At 40.8% G+C, this 9,552-nt stretch overlaps 1 protein-coding gene and 1 long non-coding RNA gene across 2 annotated transcripts in view; both read left to right on the top strand.

Annotated features, from left to right (window-relative positions):
• Positions 1-9,552, top strand: part of npas3 (neuronal PAS domain protein 3) — a gene marked incomplete at its 5' end in the record, with an annotated part of 405,035 nt that overhangs the window by 99,332 nt on the left and 296,151 nt on the right. The gene's annotated exons all lie outside the window — the stretch shown is intronic.
• LOC306942904 lies at positions 1,606-4,003 on the top strand. Its single transcript, XR_013792346.1, has 3 exons — positions 1,606-2,211; positions 2,465-2,523; positions 3,823-4,003. It is a non-coding gene; the product is annotated as an uncharacterized lncRNA (long non-coding RNA).

Raw genomic sequence — 9,552 nt, 5'->3', positions numbered from 1 at the left:
AGTTTTCTAACCTTTATAAAACTGCATCATGGTGTGTGCTTAGAGTATATATGAACAGAGACGGCACCCAAGTTCTCCTCCCATCCACTAAGTTGCTCTAAAGCGCATGAGGCGATTTCACTCCTCCTTCCGGGTAGGAACAGAGTGCATTCTGGGATGGATTTGCCCCAAACACATGAACGCGCTGCCGTTGACTATCATTGCTTGCGTTCACGTGCGTTCACGTATGAAACAGCGTTCACGTGTAATGTTGTGTTCACACTGAGAACAACCAGGATTAGTTCTGATGTAATGTTGTGTTCACACTGAGAACAACCAGGATTAGTTCTGATGTAATGTTGTGTTCACACTGAGAACAACCAGGATTAGTTCTGATGTAATGTTGTGTTCACACTGAGAACAACCAGGATTAGTTCTGATGTAATGTTGTGTTCACACTGAGAACAACCAGGATTAGTTCTGATGTAATGTTGTGTTCACACTGAGAACAACCAGGATTAGTTCTGATGTAATGTTGTGTTCATACTGAGAACAACCAGGATTAGTTCTGATGTAATGTTCTGTTCACACTGAGAACAACCAGGATTAGTTCTGATGTAATGTTGTGTTCACACTGAGAACAACCAGGATTAGTTCTGATGAAATTAACCATTTTGTACTCTTTGTATTGTTGCTTTTTTTGGGTCTGTGAGCTCAGTTAAAGCTGCAATCCACACTTTTTATGTCCAACTCAGGATTTAAACACAGATATGGACTTTAATGTAGTATTATTGTACATGTATATTAATACATTAAACTGTGTGTTGACGTGTACTATGTAGTGTACATCATACAGTAGCATACACATGGTTAAAATAAAACTTGAATTGAAACTTGAGTTGTGATTACAGCTTCAAGAAGCAGTTTGTATGTGATATATTTTCTTATCTATGATGTTACTTGTGTAATTAAACATCATGTTTTAGATGATTACAGCTTCAAGAAGCAGTTTGTATGTGATATATTTTCTTATCTCTATGATGTTACTTGTGTAATTAAATACAAGTAAGACGCGCGAACGCGGGAAGCGAACGCAGCTCGTAAATTGCAAAAACAACAATTAGAATAAATTACGTAATTTTGTAAGGTTTTTTTTAAGTTCTCTTTTTGTGTTTAAGTTTTTTTTAAGTTTTTCTTTCCTTTTAAAGTTTTTCCTTTTTAAGTATTTTTTTTAAGTTAAGTTTTTTTCTTAAGTTAAGTTTTTTTTAAGTTTTTCTTTCCTTTTAAAGTTTTTCCTTTAAGTTTTTTTTTTAAGTTAAGTTTTTTTTTAAGTTCTTTCCTTTTAAAGTTTTTCCTTTTTTAAGTTTTTTTTAAGTTAAGTTTTTTTTAAGTTAAGTTTTTTTTAAGTTTCTTTCCTTTTAAAGCTTTTTTTTTTAAGTTAAGTTTTTTTTTAAGTTAAGTTTTTTGTGTGTGTGCGTTTTTCCTTTTTAAGTTTTTTTTTTAAGTTAAGTTTTTTTTAAGTTAAGTTTTTTTTTAAGTTAAGTTTTGTGTGTGTGTGCGTTTTTCCTTTTAAGTTGTTTTTTTAAGTTAAGTTTTTTTTTAAGTTAAAGGACCACTTCGCCACTATTCAACCTAGTCTGTGTGTTTTTAATCATTAGCATATATGCTAAAATGCGCCCGTTTATTATCATTGGTGTTCTGTAGCTCCGTGGGCGCACTTCCAAAGCTGTCCACCATGTACGTATTTGTCCAAAAATGACGTAGGTGGTGGACACTCGGTAGGCTTTCAGAAACTACAGGGACAATGGACAGGTAGGCTTGCCGTAGCTAGCCTAGCCGCGAAGGACACCCCTGTCTACACAACAACAAACGAAAACAACGAGTCAGTATGGCTGCTCCAGGGGATTTTTCCCTTACACATATTGGCAGAATCTGCGTTAGGGTCGTTATATGAACCAGAAATATACGGAGGAAGAAATGCAGTGACGGGGACAAGAGCAGCTGCTAGTTGCTGCATCTGGATGTGTGGACTGTTGCCTGCTGGAGCGACCTAGCTAGTAGCTTTCCCTGGTCCAGTGCGTCGCACATGCAAACCTTTCTGCCCAGGAAAAGTTTTTTTCTGCCCAGATAGTGTTTGTTGACTGTGTTACTGGGAACCTGCGTTCAGGATGCCTAAATAAACTGGAAGTTGCAACCGAAGCCCGATGGACGAAGAGGGACATTCAGATTGAAGTAAGTGTTCAATGTATTTACAGCTTATTTGTGTACGTGTGTGTCGCCACACCGTATTGTTTACATAAAGTGTCAGAGGCTAGGCACGGCTTCAGCCTACAACTTTTCGGTCCAAACATCTTCTATTCGTTCAACTATTCATTAATTCAATTCAAAACTGTATGGCATGCCATCTGAAGCAATGTTAGCCATGGGCTCGTATGTTTCAGGGCTAGCAATGTAAACATTCAAGTGTTATACCTGTGTCCATTAGGTCAGCCCAGATGGGTACAGAAGGCTGATGAAGCTGAAGATGTCTTTGATGGACTGATGGTGAGCCATACATACTCAACTCAAACTTTATACATAAAGCACATTACTGTATTTGCTGTATTTTGTTTGACCCCCTAGAAAACGAGATGACACGTCTCAAGGGCATATCATTTTCAATAAAGGTTCATATATTTATATATGCTTTTACAAAGACCAGTCAGTGGTCAACCAAAGTCCTGTAAAATGTAGTAAATATACTGTCATTTATACTATAGGCCTACTGTGTCTCACACAGACGGTTTCACACTGTAGTATTGAATTGTATCTGTAAATCACACTAGATGACAGTGAATTGACTTTTAACCTTTTGTAATATCTCAAAAGAAAAAAGATCATTACTGCATCAAAAGTAATCAACAAACTATAAAACGGATGACAACATTGTACAAATTACACAAGCAAAGTGCCTTGCACTGAATAATAATAAAACTATTTGTATCGCACCTTTCATGACATGCAATGCAGCTCAAAGTGCTTTACAGAGCAATGGTGAAAAAAAAGAAACGCAAGGCATAAAACATTGAAATGGCAGTAATGCAATAGTGAGGACATGAATAAATCTAAAAGCAAGAGTGTATAAGGTGGTCTTGAGCTGTGCTTTAAAATGTCTAGAGACTGCTGTCAAAGGTACAGTGGTAGTTTGTTCCACGCCGTCGGCCCGTAGAAGCTGAAAACTGCTTCACTGTGTTTTTTTGTTGCCATTTGTTAGGCACATCGAGCAAGCCAGCTGTGAGGACCTGAGGGGGTGGTTTGGGACATATCTAGGCAGGCAGTCATGTAGGTCGGAAGGTCACAGATGCAGACCAATAATTGTAAAATCAATCCTAAAAACAACCGGAAGCCAATGCCGTGACACTCTTAGTTTTAGTTAAAACTCTGGCTGCCGCAAGTTGTAATCGGTCAGTTGTTTTCTTTGGCAGTCCAGAATAAAGTGCATTGCAGTAATCAAGCCCAGAAAAAACAACTGCGTGGATCAGTGTTTTTGCATCATCTAATGACTGACAGGCTCCGATTCATACAATATTTCTAAAGGTGAAAAAGGCAATCTTGGTAACATGATTGTGTGAATAAAAATTCAATTCAGAATAATGACCCCCAAGTTCTTTACTGTACTGTTACTTTCTAGTCAGGTTGCCAAGTCTGCTTATTATTATGATTGATATGTAATACTCAGTTGTAGCCTACCTACTAATTTGATCAGTAAAGAAACATACTGTACATAGCCTACACACTCAATCGTCCATTCCAGTAATCCTTGAGTGCTTTCACCATTACTGACTACGTCTTCTCTCACCACAGCATGTGCGTCTGCTCCTGTCCTGTCTCGGCCAGAAGCAGCTCCAGTGACGTGTCATCATGCAGAAAGCCTGAAAAACCACCTGCCTCAGTGACCTCTGACTATAGAACATCTAGTTTGTTAGTTTCCAGTTCAACCATAGACCCCTGTTTTTATATATATATCTGTAGATTTATGTAAATCAGTACTATTAAAAGATAGTTGATTTGATGACAAGTTTGTTTTATTTTATCTCATGTAGGCGTATGGTATTTATACATTTTGACCAATTCCTAATACTCATTCACATCTGAATGCAAACAAGACCACAATGGAAATAAGTGAATGTGTTTTATTGTACTGTAACATAAGGTTTAAAAAATAAGGCCACACAGGCAAAGTTTGTAAAGTATCAATATTGCTATATAGAAATACTCTGTTACAAGTAAAAGTCCAGAATTTAAAATGTACTTCAGTAAAAGCACGACAATATTGGTAAAGGCTTAGGAGTAGTACATTGATTTATCAATCCAGATTGTGTACAACAGCAACATACAAAGTAAATTGTATCTATATAATATACTGTATACTTCATGGGAGTTCCTTGAAAGCCACTTCTTCATCTCTTGAGTCGAAGACAGCCACCGAGACCTCAGCTCCTGCATCAAATAAAGTATTATGCAATTATGGGCCTATCTGACCAATCATGAGACAATATGGTAAACAATAAGGTTTTTCATTTTTGCAAAAATGTTGAAAAATAGCAAATGTATACAAGCTCGCAGCACGGAACCAAGTGACGCACTGAGCTTGTATATCTGCTATTTTTGAATAGCCAATGCTAATACAGATGCTTTCCCGGTTTTAAATGCTTTTATGTTTGGTTTGAAGCTTGATATGGAAAAATGTAGCTCTGGTCCATAGCCTTCTGCAGGGCTATGGACCAGAGCTAGGAAAAATGGTGGTGTTTATGTGGAGGGTGTTCCAGTTACAAACAGCAAAAAAGGTCTTTAGCTGTAAGCATCAGAGACACTCGGCATGTCAAATTAATTTATAGACATCACAACAACAACCACGTGTAACAACCACCATGTATTTTGAAAGGAAATGCATGTGGTCGTAGTTTTAGTTTATTACGACATACCTTTGTTCTGCTTCGATGATGATGATCCGCGTCAATTCTTCCATTAGATTGCGGTCGAACTGGAAGATATCTGCGGTGGTGAAATGTTCACTGCACACCCAAAGTGGTCCGAGTACAGTACAGAGTAAAGCTGGATGATTGCATTTGTATTTTCGTCATAACTAGTTCTAAAAACAAAGCCAGCCAGTGGCATCTCGAGTCCGACGCACGTTCGAACTGACTACTATTACCGCTACTTACTTACTACCAGAGACTATGCTACTAACTACTATACCACCACTACTGCTGTTACTATTACTACCGCTAAATATTAGCTATTATTACTTCTATCGCTTGCAACTCCAAACAACAACAACACGAGAAACTTTCAGCTTCCTGGGTGCCTGGGGCTGCCTGTCTGTCTGTCGCGCAATGCACTGTGGGTAATGTAGGAAATGAGCGCACCGTTCCTCGGCTCGTTACATGAGCCGTTGTCAGCCACTATATCGCCAAATGAAAATATTTATATTTTTTTCATGAACGGATATCATACTAAAGCATGACAAATGCCATGTTATAGTGGCGAACTGATCCTTTAAGCACCTGCATTTAGGCCAATTCAGGCAAAAACACTGCAGTGGATTGCACTCCAATTTACTCTGCTCAAACGAGAGAGAAAGAGAGAGAGAGAGAGAGAGAGAGAGAGAGAAAGAGAGCGCCACGGCATGAAAAAACAGTGATGCAGAGAAATCAGTACATGTGCAAGAGTGTGCAGTGCATGCGTGCGTTCGTGCTGTTAAGTCCCTGTTCTTCATTCCGAGAGTTAACCACTTGAGCTCATAGCTGCCACACACTGCCACTCGTGTGTGTGTGTGTGTGTGTGTGTGTGTGTGTGTGTGTGTGTGTGTGTGTGTGTGTGTGTGTGTGTGTGTGTGTGTGTGTGTGTGTGCGTGTGCGTGTGCGTGTGCGTGCGCGTGCTGCCTTGAGGACCACAGAGGTAGTATAGCTTTGTGATTTATCATGTCTCTTTATACCCATTTTCACCTTGAGCTAAACGCCTTCGGTGTTCAAAGACACAAACTCGACTTGGGCTACAACAGCAACAGCCGAGCTCACGATTCCGATGCTCGCATTGCATCGCATCGCACTTGACCTCTATTTTTATACTTTGTTGTAACGGGTATTGCCCGTGCGAGATCTATAGGGCAAAAGGTTTTTGGAAATATTTGAAAAGTTTTGAAATGTTTTGCGAACCTCCTTGAACATTTCCGGCCTATCGGGGCATGCCTGAAACGGGGACAGCGGGTTGAAAGTGAGGCTTCGACTTTGAGTGATGTGGTGAGCTAGTAGGTGACAGCACGCATCACCACTGATCTCCACATCACATCTCACCTCTCTCTGAGGTGTCAAACCATCTCTCTCTCGTCTCGTCTCGTTTCCACCCGGCTGTCTGATATGCAATATTCCCCCTGCTTTGTACGGAAGGAACATTCATTAATTTAAGGATGAAAACCGAAATAAAAATGTTTTTAACCCATATATGGTTGACCGGAGTCCCTCAGGGCTCTCTGCTAGTGTATTGTCAATTTTCTGTTATCGTGGGGAAAGCCTTCATTGAAAATAGCCGATCAGCAAGCTCACAACACGTGATGCGTTATGAGCTTGTCAACCGGCTTTTCTGCTCAAAAGCTTTCTCCACGATAGAAGAAATGGTATTAACACAGTCAAGTCACTGAATTGAAGCTCTATAGAGCGCCGAAGTCCTGACATCACAACCCGCTCATCCCCTGGTTTCTCTATGGAGAATAATATGGGGTCATCTTAAAATACCTCATACTTTAAATGCTTAATATGAGGTATAAAGTACAGCAGCCTTGTGTTCATACAACAGAAAGATTGGGTATTGGTTAAGACTGACGTTATGTATCTTTCAGGATCACTGCTTCGTCTCAACCATTACTCTATGGCTCTGGTCTCAGCCACCGCATGTATTTTTTGACATTCCGATTTTCTCCAAAGTTGAATGTTGCCACTACTCGCAGCCATAAACTAAACAGGTTCATCCCGATGTTCTTGGCATCTTTTTAAAGGTAGTGTTGGTAAAAAACAGGTAAACTCTACCATTCACTGTAGTAGAAGAGGTGCAGGTTTAAACCGCAGCTATGTCGGCTCCGCCTACAGGAAATACGTAAGCTGCGACCATGAGACCCGTTTCCTAATTTGTCTATTGGCGACCGTAAAGACGACCGTAGTGGACACGTTTTCATGATTGACTGCCTCTAGGCTGCCCCTAAGCCAATGGGAGACTTACCCATAAAACCGATAGTCTGAACGGCATAAAAACCCATACTATGAACGCCGCAACACGGAGCAGTGGCAGCAGAAGCGAATGAATGCTATGCGCTAACTGAAGCTAGAGGAAAGCCATTACAAAACACAGTGAGTGAACAAACAAAATAACGCCGCAAACGAACGAAAACGGGCGCTACAATCTTGTTGAGCTTGTTGCACCTGTCAGTTATGACTGAGTCATTCTTGTTTTCATGTACTTGAAGTCAAATTCCATATGGGGAAAGGAGAAGTTTGGCACACATGGCAGTTCACTGAGGTTCCATTAGAACTAGAACTGAATCTCACTCTCTCTCTCTTTCTCTCTCTCTCTCCCTTTATATTCAGTGTGCTTCGGCCTCTTAGCTTTAAATCAATCCTTCCTCTATCCCTCTTTTCTCTGAATCCATATCTCTCTCCATCACTCAGTCCATCTCTCTCTCTCTATCTGTATCCCTCTCTCTATCCCTTCTCTCTGTCACACATCACTGTTCACAGAGATCCACCACCAGCTCACATGCACTGCACGCGCACGTACACACGCACACACACACTGTAGCATTGAGTGGCAGGCCTTTGACTTAGACTTGGATTTGGGTTGTCAGTCTCGAGTCTCGAGCGTGTATGCGTGTGTGGCTGCGCGCGTGCGCAGTTCTGCGCACGTGCGCAGTTCTGCGCACGTAGAGGACTATAGCAGTGTTTTAGCTAAAACCCACTGTAATCACTCCTCCATCTTAACAGGAAAACTAACAGGTTGTTGCTGACTGTGCGTGCGTTCGTGCATGGGCACGCACACTTGTGCGTGCGTGAGTGTGTGACTGGCGCCCAGCAGGGGGTCAGGAGTGTGTAGACTGTGTGTGCGTCGATGACAGCATGACTCTGCCTCAGTTCATCTATCTCTACCACCTGTTCTCTCTCTCATCTCTGTCGCTTTATTCTATTCCCCCTTCTCTCCCTCCATTCGCCCTCCTTTCCTATCTCTATGTTCCTCTGTCACGCTCTCCCCGACACACGCACGCACGCACGCACGCACGCACGCACGCACGCACGCACGCACGCACGCCCGCACGCAGGTTTGTAGTACTACACTTGTGAGGACATTAAAACCTTATGGCAGCATTGAAACTGGCAGAGGCGTGAGCTTGTAGGTCAGCCATTTTCCGGTGCGTGAGATCGGTACATGGTTAGCTATAAATCAGGCATAACTCCAACACCCAAATCCAGTAGAAAAAGTACTCAAAGTCTTTACCTAAGTAAAAGTAAGTATCAATACTGCAATGTAGAAATACTCTGCTTCAAGTAAAAGTCCTGAATTAAACATTTGCTTGAGTAAAAGTACAAAAGTCTTGGTTTCAAAATATACCAATACCAATAAGTACCAACAGTAAAAGTACTGTCCCGTTTCACAAGTTCAAAATGTATTAAAAAAATATTTTTAAAATAGCCGATCTATCGCAACGCATTGTGAGCTTGTAAAATGTAGATCGTCTATTTTCAAATGGGCGAAATAGGACTTCAACAATAGTGGTTAATGTCTGTTTTGTAATAATAATCTAAATGTAAAAGTGGAGTAAAAGTACAATATTTTCCTCTGAGATGTAGTGGAGTAGCAGTAAAAGTACCTGAACTCCTAACCCGCCACTATTGACTCTGGCGCTGTGGCTCCCTGCCAACAGGATGCACGCACAGGGTTAATTTATTCTGAAAACCCTGAAATTCACTGTAAATAACTATAACTAATCTGTCTAGTGAAACTTTAAAAGTCTTCAGAAGCGTTAATATTGTAACCTCGAGGTATCGCCCATTTAGTATTGAGCCCCTAACATCTGTGTTCTGTTCAATCACCTCAAAGCTCACATGCTGTGGTGAATCAATGTGTGTACAGTATAATAACAGGATACCAAATGCACTCTTTACAGGTGGTACTGAATTTGCAGCTCAACAAAAGCTAATTCATCCAAGTGTGCTCGACAGAGGACAACTTCACAATGAATTTAAATCTATATGATTGTTGTGACCATTTTGTCATCACGATGAACGATAATAACGATCATGGTCCCATCCCTATCTGCGCCTATAGGCGCCTTATATATACACACAAACACACATCTTATTATTAGTTTTGCCTAAAACAACGATTTGTCTGGTGTTGACCAGGCAGGTAACTTTTCCTCACACTGTGTACTGTATGTCTCTAATTCTATTGTCTTGTTCCTCACAAGTATACTAGGTCTAATGCAATACTCACACGCACACGCTCCATCTGTCTCTCCTCTCCTCGTGCACGTGCGTGCCTTCCCCC

Source organism: Electrona antarctica, assembly GCF_951216825.1.
Source record: "Electrona antarctica genome assembly, chromosome: 18".
Lineage (NCBI taxonomy): Eukaryota > Metazoa > Chordata > Actinopteri > Myctophiformes > Myctophidae > Electrona > Electrona antarctica.
This window is presented reverse-complemented; position numbering and strand designations above follow the sequence as displayed.